This window comes from Crocodylus porosus, unplaced genomic scaffold (assembly GCF_001723895.1).
Source record: "Crocodylus porosus isolate Cpor-Errol unplaced genomic scaffold, CroPor_comp1, whole genome shotgun sequence".
Lineage (NCBI taxonomy): Eukaryota > Metazoa > Chordata > Crocodylia > Crocodylidae > Crocodylus > Crocodylus porosus.
The window spans coordinates 15047306-15059012 of record NW_017728923.1 but is presented as its reverse complement, the minus strand read 5'-3'; the positions used below and the strand labels follow the sequence as shown (position 1 = coordinate 15059012).

Sequence of the window (11707 nt, the reverse complement as noted above, 5' to 3'; positions counted from 1 at the left end):
CACCCGCGCCTCTGACATCATCCCCGCCCGCGGCGGGAGGCGGCCGGAGCCCGAGCTTCAAAACAAGCCGAGCGCGTCCTCGTCCCCCGGCTCCGCTCCGCTCCCCGGGCCCTGCACCCCCGTGAGTAGCCGCGGCGCGGGGCGGGCGCGGGTTATGTGCCCACGAGGGGGTGTCGGGTGCCAGACGGGAAGGCAGCTGGGGAAAGCGCCGGGCTCTGCGGAGTATGGCAAACGCACGGCTTGGGTTTGCTGAGGGGGCAGTCCGGCCCCGGGGGCTTCTCCTCGGGCTCCCGCTCCTGCGCCGCTCGGGGGGGCGGCGGCTTTGGCGCTCGCGCGCCCCGGCCGGGGGGGGGGGGGGCAGGGCCCGGGAAGCGCTTCCCCGCTCCCTCCCGGCCGGCCGGGATCCGACGGACTACCGCCAGGAGAGCTGCCCACGCCCCAAGACGCGGCTGAATCCCTGCCAAGCCCCGAGAGATGTTGAGGGAAAGAAGGGGTCAAGGCGAAGCGTCAGACCCACCTCATGTCAAGCGTGGACGAAGCGATCAACGCTTGTTTGGTTTTTTTTAAAGTCCTGATTTTGAAATAATCTTTCTGTGTGTGATTTGTTCTGAAGTTGTTCGGACTGGAGTAGGACTTCAGGCCGGTTTTTAACTCCTGTAACCCCCCCTGGTGGAAGGACACCTGTATAATGTAGCACAGATTTTTGGTTTACAACATCTGGGGGCATTCAACTTTCCTCCTCTTGAACTGTTCAGCAGTTTTAAACTTCTGCCGAGAGCCGCCTGCTGCTGCCTTTTTCGGATATGCTGCAGGACTTGCAAGGGTTTACTCGAGAGATTCAGACACAACACTTTCACTAACGCTACCTATATTGTAGAGGCCTTCTCGGTGTTTGGAGATACCCAGTAAGACTACTGCACAGCCCTCTCTAATTCGGATGGCTGCCCCATACTAAAGACATTTTTCTCTTAGCACAGTCAGTAATAGATGATCGACAGAAACGGTTTAGTCACTGGGTTTCTTAAGAGCTCTTTCTCAAAACTTATTCAATGTGCATTGCTTTAAAAACAGATGCATATGAGTCTAAGTTCGAAGGAAGCTCCTACTGCATTTTGTAAGTCCTCAGTTATCCTGATTGCAGCCTAGGATCCCTGCATTGTCTTAGGTCATCGGTTTAGCTACTGTTTAAGGATATAGTGGAATGGTCACAATCTTTTACTTACAAGCTCCACAAAAATGGAAAGCAGCAGATTTTATTCACTTTCATGCACATCAAACCCCATTAGTCTGTTACGTACCAAGCAGGCCTGATCATCTTCCTAATGAAGCACCTTTTAGTTTGCCATATGAAGTATTTATAATGCATCTTCAAGTCCAGTCTGTTCTCAGTTTCTAGGTTCAGAGGTTTTCTGTCAGTTATGCTAGACCAGTGCTGAAGTTGAAAAAAGGACGCTGTGAACTTGTATCTCTCGTAACAGCCCCTCATCAGGGACATCTTCACAGACAGAATGTGGCATTAATCCGTGCAGTGTGGGAGTGGCTTTGACTTTACTCGGAAAGAAAAATGGGTTTAGTGGACCATATAGTCCTATCCTTAGGTTGGCTGTACGACTGCCTTTCAAAATACACTTGCATGGCAGCGTAAATGCCAAAATAAGGAGTGTAGCGTGTATTTGGATATTCCTTATCTATATCAAAAGAAACAAAGTGTATACAAGATACATGTTAAAACCTCCAGAGCATTCACTATGATACAGTTTATGCAAAGACTTGAGCTGTCACTAGGGTGGCGCTTTGACTGGCAAACTGCTGATCTGGTTGTATCAACATTTTCACTTGAATTTTTTAAGTTGGAGTGTAAATGCTATTGTGGATACCAAATTGCTGAAGGGGGAGGGTTCACTACTCACTGTGATCAGTGGCATTTTTACAGATTTCTCTGTCAGCTGTGTGCTAAGTTGAGGTTGTTTCAGAAGAACCATGAACCAGCATGCTAACTAGATAACCACAAAAAAGCCCAGGGTGAAACACAGGAGTGCAATGGATATACGTAGAGGATGATTAATTTTGAGAAAGAACACTGACTGATGATAGTATTTTTTTTATTGGAAATGGCAAACTGTTCCTGACCTGCAGCCCCATAAAGCACTTGTTATTGGCAACTAAACAATTATACGTAGTGACTTAGGTCACTGTTGAAAGCAGTTGCACAGTGTTGGGAAACCAGAATTCTGCAGCTAAACTCTCAGTATACTTCACTCATTTTTTCCTTCAGTATTACTTACCGCAATGACTGAAAATTCTGTCTTTGGCTATATCAACTTTTACTAAGTGCACCTTTTTAGTCCCCTTTCTCTGTCACTGTAGTACCATACTTAAAAGTATGACAATGCAGAGAATGTGGAGCTTTGCTATAGAATCATATGGCTGTCAGAGAAAAAAGGGGAAAACTTAGATCACTGCATAAGGGAACTCCCACCCATGGATAACTTCTAATCTGCATGGTTTTGTTGGTGTTTTACTAAATTATGTGGTTTCAATAGTATGGTCTCAATCCTACTATATTACTTTTGTTGAAAGCTTGAATGTCTGGGGGGGAGAGAGAGAGATGATTCATGAGAAAATAAGTGTCTGCATTCTGAGAAAATAGATCTTGTTGGCTGGGATTCAAGGGACAGCCTGATAGCACTCCTTCTAATGAATGAATTCAAGCTACTTCAGTGACTGGGAAAAACATGTCATTATGCCTCACAAATCTGCCTGTTGAGTTTCATGGTCAGGTGAGACCCCACATTCTGGGTATGACATTAAAATACAATCCTCTGGCAGAGTAGAGGTAGTGCTCGCAGAAATCTTCAGGGGAGGCTAATAGAACACCGACTAAATATTAAGCAGATGAGTCATATATAATATAAACATGTATATAACTTTTAGGTGCATTTAACATACTGGGTTTTTTGCACAGTAAAAGGTCACAGATGGTAAGCATCAACAGTCTTAAACTTTACTAGCTTCTCATACAAATACTCCCAGTCTACTTTAAGAAAATTGAAGGACATGAAAACGTGGGACCTTGGCCCCATCCAAAAAGTAATCTTCCAGATGAAGACAGCTCCAATATACATAATTTTGGACTCATGTGCCTCTGCTGTTCTCAGTATTCGAACAAAAGAATGAGACAGTGGGTGCATCTACACATTCATTAATGCGCTGTAGTTAACCAAGTACTAAATCAATGTGCAGTAACTTGCACTACCGCTCAGTAGCACCAGTGCATGCTTTTTAGTGATGCTTACTGTGCAGTAGCCTAATATTACTGCACAGTAGTGTATTAGCCCAGTTTTTGCCTGGCATGCTACTGCACAGTGTTATTAGGTTGCTGTGCAGTTAGCATCTCATGTAGATGCACACCCAGTCTCTCTGTACATCCGTAAGGAGATTGTTAAAGAGGGATAGGGACAATTTGGATTGAACATAAAATACAAGCGAAAGCCACAGCAACCTCTGGAACAAAAGAGCCTAGAATGAGCCTAACTGAAGATTGCCAGGTGGGCCCGTCCACTGCTTGTGACAACTCCCTTAGCATACATCCGAAGTGGATTTATGCCAGTCCAGGGAAGTTTATGCCCTAATACAGTATTGGTCTTCATTTCACCAACACAATTAAAAAGTTGTCTTGGGATGAGAGAATGTCATAAATTACTTTTAAAGTGTGTGTGTGAGTGTCTAACATACTGCATATATAGCTATATTTGTTTAGGAAAACATGAGAATAGGGAAACATGGGACTAGGAAAAAACATGGCTCTTTATTTCGGGTATGCAACCTTTTAACTAGGTACTTCCAAGACTGAAAATGCAATATATTGCAGCTCACATATGAGAAGGACTGCAAAAAAATCTTTGTGGGGAAGCTTGCAGGGTGCCTGGCAGCTGTAACAAGTAGGATTTATTTGAACTAGGAATTAAGTTAAGAGAGTCCTCTTTCAACACAGTTCTCATATGGAAAAGTCCATTGGAATTCAGAGATTTTGAGATTCTGTTGTGTTTTTCAGTTAACCTATAAACTCTTTTGTTCTATTAAAAAAAATTATAACTTGTACCATCATGCCAGCATCAAAACAGCTTTACTGTAACAGATGTGGTAGAAAAAGCTGGAGCTGTTACAAATTGGAGAAAAAAAGCTGGACACTTGCATCTTTTATGTGGTGTCAGAATCTTTCCTTAAGGGCTCGAAATCAAGATTCTCATGAATATTGAGTACCTACTCAGTATGACAGCAGGTGTAGGAAAACCACTAGGAGGCAAGTGGGAAACAGGAATACTGAATACCATCAAATGCAGAAAAGAGCTAATACCGATAAGGCAACTAACCCGCATGACATTGAGGCTAAGTCTGTACTGCCTCACTGCTGAGCATGGACCCATTGCTGAGACACAAGCTGCACTGTGTATGTGTCTACCATAGCTTAGAGGGGGCCTGAGCATGCATCCCAGTTTCTCTAAGACAGAGAACCTGAGAGCAGCACTGGAGCATGCTAGTGACTGTTCTTGAACTGATAACGGGAGGGTCAGGTGTGGAACAGAGAAGAGCAGAAAGCAATTTTATAACTATAGTTCAAAAGAAATTTAGAAGAAGGGATGCTAAGTTAACAGGCCTTGTGTGTCCATCATATGGTAATGGAAAATTCAGTAATTGCAAATTGACATCTGGACTAAAGACTACCAGCAGATGGCTTCTGTCAACATAAGATATTTACGCTTTAAAAACCAAACCAAACCAAAAAAGCTTACAGGCCTGGCTGCAAGTTTAATGGTCTTGCTTTACCCTGTTACAAACAAGGCATGGGGTAAATTCAGCACTGGAGTGTGTAGGATGGAACAAAGTAGCCACAGTTAGTAATAGGAAAAGCAAAGTGCTGTCTGGACTATTCAATTTCCCATCTGGAGTCATGTGTGAAGCACAAGTGCCCCTTCTTCGGTGAAGTCACTGTGGCCTCTTGTTCAGACAGGAGATAGTAAAAGGAAATGAGAGTCCATCTGATATAAACCTAATTTAATAAATTCCTCGTGTCAGTTGTACCAGTTCAGAATCAAGATGTGACAGAACAGATCATCCACAATAGGCTACTTGTCCTCGGTTAAGTTTTAGGTCCAGTCATATGCTACAAGTAATTCCCAGCCCTGAAAGAATTATGGAATAAAATATTTGTAGTGGAAAAATTTGGTCCTTTTAATTCATGGCTGGCTATTTTGCAGTTAGAGATTTTTTTTACTCGTGTTCTTGACAGTTGATATGTAAACTTTAGCCAAATTGAAGCTATCAGTTTGAAAATTTTAAAGCTGTGAACATAATGTATTAGATTCCTTACAATCTACAAGAGCATGTGCCAAAATTAGAACAATATCAGCTTTCATTTTTACTGCATTAAATGCATTTCTTTCAATAGAGACTTTTTCTACTGTTGTTTGCTGGCTGCTTAGGTGGAACAACAAAAGTCATGCTAGCTGTTCCAGCACATTTGGAATAATAGTTTGAATAGACTGTAGTCTGTGTTGCATTGAGATCATTTGTTGACTTAAGCTGGGAGAATTGTATGACTGTGTCTAAAAGCAGTGCAACAAATGTCTTTTGCTTAGACTTTTCAGTAATATTGTACACAGGATTAATTGGATGAGATTCACTTCGGTTTTCTGTCACCAGAGACCCTGTTAGAGCAGTTTAGGCATTCAAAATCTGGTTCCCGTCTTACACTGGGAAAGGAAACACCACTCCATCAAAATGCGGCAGAATACAACTGAGAAAGGGGGTGTCAAGGACATGCAAGAATTCAGTTGCTGGTTTCATGTGAACACCCAAAAGCCTCCTTTGAAGATTTTTTTGAATTACATTTATCCCCTGCAATTTCCCTGCCCCACCTGCATGAAACTGGCATTAATCTGTTCCTCAATGTTACTGTACCTATGCTAGTGGGCTCTAAATTCAGTCCCATATAATTCTTAACTGGCACTAAAGACCAATGTACAAAATGTTGTGGGCAAAAGGGATCCAGATTGCTTATGAAAATGCTGTTCCCAGAAGAACTGTTCCCCCTTAAGAAACTTTAGTTCCTCTTAACCATTTGTTTTGTCAGTGATCAGTAGGGGTGCATCAATAGAAATTTTGGGGGCTGATACCGATAGCCGAATTTAAGGAAGCATATCGGCCAATAATGATCCAATTTTTGATACAGCTGCGTGCAGCTGGTAAGTCTGGTGTGGTAGAAGGGGAGAGGGGAGGGAAGGGGCATGGGGGTGCAGATCAAGGCCACGTGGTGAAGGACAGTGTGGGGCTGGGGCAGGTGCTGCCCAGCTGAGGTGGGGCAGAGTGTGGGACGGAGCTGCAGTTTGTCTGGAGGGTTGTGGGGGGAGGTGCAGCTCTTGCTGCTGCACGCAACCTAGGAGAGCACGGGAGGGGGGGTGTGCTCTCGATCTGCACAGCACAGGGTGGGCTGCAGCTGTGGGCTGGGGCTGGTGCCAGGAAGAGGCTATAGGTAAAGGCTGCAGCCATCCCCCCCCCCCAAAAAAAAAGTCATTGTAGCCACCCCATAGCCCTCCTCCATAGCCCCACACTGTCTTCTGCCCCATGCAGATCCAGGGGCACATGCCCCCCCATGCCCTCCCAGACAAGCGGTGGGAGCAGCGGCCAGAATCACTGGATGAGTGGACAAGCCGCTGAACAAGCTGCGTGCAGTGGCAGGAGCTGCCCACCCTCCCTTCCCATGCCCCCAGACAAGGCGCAGCTCCATCACACACCCTGCCATGCCCCAGCTGGGCAGTACCTACCCCAGCCCTGCTCCCTCCCTCACTGTGTGGGCCTTGATCTGCCCCCCCATGCTCCTCCCCTTCCACCACACAAGACTTACCAGCTGCTTGAAGCTTTTCACACTGTACTCCTCACTGCCTATACGTTGCACTGCATGTACAGGCCATTTATCAGCCAAATTATTGGCCACTTCAGGCTGATTTCTGATATAGACAATTTTCTTAATAGTGGTGCTGATCCAATATTGGACCAATGCATTGGTGCACCTCTAATGATCAGTCTAGAGATTACTGCCTGTGTTGTTACTCTCCTGTACAAACCAGAAATGTGAGGAGCAGAAATAACTTGATTTCTTTCAAAGACAGGAAGGAATTTGAAAGAGTCCTGAGGATCACTTGAATACCAGAAAAGAATGTTACAACACATAGGGGTACTACTTAGAGCAAATTGTTAGTATAACCTGACTGACCTGCCATGGAACTCAAATGTAGTAGAACTTGTTCTGTTCTTGCAAACATTTTATTCAATGCACACAGTCTGTTAAGGAAAAGTAAGCAAATCAGTATTTTAACAAGTAAATGACTACCTTAATCGCTGCGTATACTGAAATAGTAGAAGGTATCTGGACTGGTATCCACTTAAAACGGTAATATGAATTTGACCAGAAAACTACATATTGAAAGAATACAGAATATATGCTAAGGATATAATTTAACTCTCTCATATAGCATTTAAAAGTGCATGTGACAAATGTTTTGCCGGAGATGAAAAATTACTGAGAAAATTACTAGGCTACAATAATAGCTTGTGAAAAAAAATCAAACCCAACGGAACAGCTCATTAATTCTTTCATATCACTTTACTTCTAGATGTTCTTGAACAACATTTGTCTTTTAAATTTAAGCATTCTATTTGACCTTTTTCTATGTGGTATCCTTTGTTCCTGTTAGTAATTTTGTAAAGGCATGTGGTTCCTTTTCTGAATATAAATTTAAGAGGCATGTGCTGGTGGTGTCATGGCTGAGTTGTGATATGTGGAAATTCTAGGATTGATTTAAAGACAGAATTCTTAAGTTTCATGAGGGTGCAGGTACTCCATCTTTATTGTTGACTGAAGTTGAAGGTAAACAACATCTTATGGGAATAAGCCTAAAATAATTACCTTTTCCCTACCTAGTTTTTATTCCTTTCAGTGCACATACAAAATAAAGCAACTCCAGTAGAGTTCCAGTAGAGTGCTACAATCCTTGCACTAGCTCTGCATTCTGGATGGCCCTCATAGAAACCATGTTAGATGTTACTAAAGATGGATAATCCATTTGGAGCTACATCCTGGCTGATTTTACTTGTGCAAATCATGTGTAGCCAGCTGGTTCTTTAAATGATATTTTTGCATGTTACATTTGACACTATATTTGGTATGAGAAACTATAATGAACTCCTCCCCCCCACTTTTTAAAAATCAAGATCCTCTCAGAGGTCTTGGAATACTATATTTTCTTGCATACAACACCCTCCTCGCCCTCTGCAAATAAGTCATGCACCTTGTTTTGGGGAAGGCAGAATGAAGCAGAGAAGATTTTTCCAGAGTTAGGTTGCATAGACAGACCCTGATGTTCAGCTGACTCATCCTTCCTTTCCTACTTAACTGAAAGCTGAAAACCTAGATGCTGCTGAAGACTAGTTGCCATGGGTAGATCTCTGATTTTGAAAAGAAGTAAAGAGTCTGCAGAGCTGTGAAACAGGAGGAGAGAGACCAAAAGCATCTAAGCAGACAGCAACATTTCCCTAAGTTTAGTGAAACATCAAGACTGTTAGGAAGGAAATATGATCTTTACTTGTGGAATGAAGAACAATGAGCCATTAAGTCAGTTGACTCTCTCAGTTGCCTGAAAATTGATGCCACTGCTGCTCCGTTGTGGAGCCAGAATCAAGCAGGGTGATTCTGTTTTGGGCAGGCAAGTAGCTTCCTGGTTTAAGATAGGCATCCCAGTGTTGGGTGTCTTATTTTTGGGGAAAAAGGTATGTGTGGTGTATGAGTAAATACAGTATTAGAAATCAAAGGTATACATTTTTTTTAAATTGGAAAAATGTTTGAGGTAATGTATACAGAATTACTCACAATTTTTTATATAATGATATGAAGCACCTGCCTTTACCTTCTGATAGCTAAATTGTTATCTTTGCCCCCAAATTTTGGTTGGGTACTTAATTGCATTTTAAATCCTAGCAGCAAAGGAATATCATTTAGTGTTCATTAGGCTCACTTTAGCTTTTATATTTTAGCTTCATTCATTAAGTATATGCCTGACAATAAAGGAACTCTAGTAGAGATCCTCCAGAAGAGTAGAACTGACATCTACTTCCCTCCCTGACAGGTTACTAGCTTATGATTTTCTAATAGTGTGCACTGGTATTTTTTCTAATGACTTGATCCTTAATAACTGTTACAGAGGCACATGAGGGGAGGTATGGAGCAGGTTTAAGCTCAATTCTAAATTTATTCATACAGTAACAACTTACAGAGAAATCCTCAAAGTGGAGGGTAAAACAAACAATTAACTACAGGGATTTCAGTGTTCTGCATTATTTTATTTTGCAAAATTGCTCCCCAGGAATAACTGGGACCTTGCTTTGACCCTGCCTTCCTGAACTCAGGTTCCTGCAAATGCAAAACCTGTTTCTATTCAAGGGAGCAAAATGCAAAACCTATTTCTATTCTGTATTTTTTGTTAAGGGTGTTAGAAAGCGGTAAGACTGTATAATTCCTCAGTTTACCTGTCTGTAGTCAGCCTCCTGTTTTCATTTGTTCAGCCTGCAAATCTGGATCAGCTGTCCTACTCATTCTCTGGTGCGGATTTCCCTGTCTGAGCACAACTCTTTCAATACACTTGCTGACTCCTTTCTCCTCTGCTATTTAGTCTTTAAAAACCTTATATTCTCACTGTTAATTTGTTTTTCCCTATGTGTTTGCTGTAGTCTTCTTTCACTACATGCTAAATTGTAGGTCAGAGAAAGTCTTTTAAATTGTGTGTGTGGGTGCATGTATGCATAATACAAATCTGAACTCTGATTGGGACCCTGTACGCTACAATGATGTAAAAATAAAAGTAATGTTAATACCCTTCCTGGTGTGTGGTATAAGAGGGAGAAAAACAGTAGTTAAAATAGAAGCTGCAAAAACCAAACTACTTGTTTAGTCAAGACCAACCCTGCAAATGGGAACTAAATGGGGAGGAAGAAAAAAGGAGGGGGGAGGGCTAGGAGCCTGATTAATGGGCCCAGGCAACCACCCTGGCAGCCAGACAGCGTGAATGATTTCACACTTACACCTCAATATAAAGCTAGGTTGAACCAATAAGGGGAACTTAAGGTCATCGGCTTCCAGTATGAGCATTATCTACTGTCTGCACTGGTGGGACAGAATATGAACTACTGTATTTTGTTTCTCGGCCACAGAAGCCCACAACACTCAAAAGTCAAGTACAGGCACTAGCATAACTGAGGAAGGCAATCTGGAGAGCAGCACAGAGCTGCCTTTGGGATAGGGGGCACAAAAATACGCTGGCAATGCCGCTGGAAAGCAGCGCAGCAGCCAGTACTGCCCCATGCACCAGAGCTGCCCAGGGTGTTCAGCTGCCCTGTCATTACTCTGAATGCAGGCCAGAGTAAAGCAGGGTATTTCGGATGGGATAAAACACCTTTTTTAGAAAAAACAAACACCGCCCCCAACCAGAAATGGATGATTCAAGGGTTGTATTTTTCAAGTGACTCATCTCTTAGGATTTGAAACTCTGCAGGAGTTCTGACAGATGAAGTTCTTGTGAGAAGGATGGAATAGAGGGACTCCTCCACAGTGCTCAAGCAGTGCGCTCTCACAAGCAGGCTCAGAGTAGTTTGATTCTTGCAAATGTTTTAATGAAATGCTCCAGTTTGAAGCTGCGTGCTTCAGGTCAGATGTACTTGTTGCACTCTTGGGCCAGGCTGTTATTTTAACAGCCACCATCCTTCTGTTGGCTTGCTGCCAGATGCCTATGGGAAGAGAAGCCAGTCCCAAAACAAGTAGTCCCAAGCTAGAGCCAACAGGCAAAAGGGGAGCTGGCCTGGACAGAGAAACAAAGCATCTCCAGACTCTGTTTGTCAGTTGGACTAAAAATTTGTTCACAACACTTGCCTTGCATCAGGAATTGAGCAGATGCAGGATCTGCTCCATTCTGCTGTCTGCAAGGAAGGAGGATAATGGTCTGTACAAGGAGTGGCCAAACTGGCTTGTGCGCTGCAAACACTTTTAAATGTGGCTTCTGAAGAAAGAGTGGTGATCTGACTGTGGACTATGAGCAGTTTAATGTCCTGTAGCTTTCAGCTGGGTCAAGCTTTTGGTCTATAGTTAGAAGAGTTTGAAAGTTTGACCACCCTTGGTCAAACTCTGAGGCAGAACTAGATTTTGTTGCTGATAAGTGAAAGTTCATCTGAAAGATGTGCTAATGAAACTGCACTGGGATGATAGGCCAATGAATATGGTAATTTACCTTTCCCTAGTCACTCCTATGCAGTTCCAACATAAATAATAGTATGCACACACCCAACCACCCCAGTCATAACAAAAGGCTTGCTTTATTGAGTTATACAATACACATTTAGACTTCCTAAGGTGCATGTGAAATGCAAGTTTCAGGGTTTTGCTTTTTAATGATACAAGCTATGTTTCCTTGACAGCCTACATATAAGGATCTCCAGTTCTCTATACAGCTGAATCATAAACACATCTAGTTATTTCAGCTGTATCAACAAGGTCCTCAGACCATGATACAGCCTGGAACCGGAGCACCAAAACACAAATCTAGCACTAGGAGCCAGTTGTCCTTTTGGAGTTCCGAAACTGAAAATCAAGAGTTTTGCGCCT

At 42.9% G+C, this 11707-nt stretch overlaps 1 protein-coding gene across 1 annotated transcript in view; it reads left to right on the top strand.

Moving 5' to 3' along the window:
* Positions 1-10: 10 nt before the first annotated feature.
* EMP2 (epithelial membrane protein 2) overlaps positions 11-11707 on the top strand; it is a 39842-nt gene continuing 28145 nt past the window's right edge. The window contains exon 1 of the mRNA XM_019540095.1: positions 11-121. The gene's annotated coding sequence lies outside the window, so the exon portion shown is untranslated. The remainder of the gene's footprint in view (positions 122-11707) is intronic.